Source organism: Poecilia reticulata, linkage group LG1 (genome assembly GCF_000633615.1).
Source record: "Poecilia reticulata strain Guanapo linkage group LG1, Guppy_female_1.0+MT, whole genome shotgun sequence".
Classification (NCBI taxonomy): domain Eukaryota; kingdom Metazoa; phylum Chordata; class Actinopteri; order Cyprinodontiformes; family Poeciliidae; genus Poecilia; species Poecilia reticulata.
The window spans coordinates 10374890-10376064 of NC_024331.1; positions in this window are offsets into that span (position 1 = coordinate 10374890).

The following is a 1175-nucleotide window of genomic DNA, read 5'->3' on the forward strand; positions in this document are numbered from 1 at the left end:
CTGTGTAATTAATTTTAAGGTAATTTTATTTATTATTACTATTAAACTAAAATCTCCAGCATGGGGAAGTGGGATGAGCTCGACTTTTCTCGACAACGGACATTTCGAACCAGGACTCTGTCGCCTTCTTTCAAGGTGGAGTCAACAACATGCTTGTTAAACCTTGCTTTGTTGTGATTGGCTGTCTTTTTAGCATTCTCAGTTGCTACTCTGTAACTGTCTTCAAGTTGAGATTTCAGGTTGCGGACATATTGCGAGTGAGAGCCTGGCTGATGATTGACTGGTAGGCCAAAGGCGAGGTCAACTGGCAATCTTGGCTGACGCCCGAACATTAACTCGTAAGGGGTAAAGCCGGTTGTCTCGTTCTTAGTACAATTATAAGCGTGTACTAACTCTTCTGGTTTTCAAGGGTTCCCAACATGTTGAGCAGGGTCCTGTTAAAGCGTTCTACAGGGTTCCCTCTCGGATGGTAAGGTGTGGTTCTTATCTTTTAAGTGCAGATGAGCTCACACAGTTCTTTTATTGTTCGGGAGTCAAAGTCAGTCACTGTGGAATCTTTCAGGAATGCCATAATAGACGAAAAAGTGGTCCCACAAGTTCTTGGCTACTGTCCTGGCTTTCTGATTCGGGGTGGGGACTGCCACTGCATATTTCATAAAATGGTCGATGATGAAAAGATTGTCTTTTGTGTTACTTGAGTCCGGCTCCACACTGAGAAAATCCATGCACACGAGTTTGAGTGATCTTGTGGCCACGATGTTGAGTGGTGCAGCTTTCTCGGGCATGGACTTACGTCGTATGCAACAGTTGCAGGTTCTAACTTGTCGAGAAAAGTCGAGCTCATCCCACTTCCCATGCTGGAGATTTTAGTTTAATAGTAACAATAAATAAATTTACCTTAAAATTAATTACACAGGTGACATCAAGACCCAACAATAGTCAGACGGTAATAAAATGAATCTGGTTGTGTGTGTTGTTATTGTGTCCTGCAAACTTTGCTTTAATTCAACTTTTTTCTATTTAATCATAAAAAATCATAGTCAGGCAGAAAGGGAGTCATGAAACAGGAAGAGCTGGTTTCCTGAAGAAAGCGGAAGTTTCTTTCTTGCATCAGTCTAAAAATAATTCAGACCATTCCTTATTTTAAAGCATTAAAGGTTTTTAAAGAATAAAAT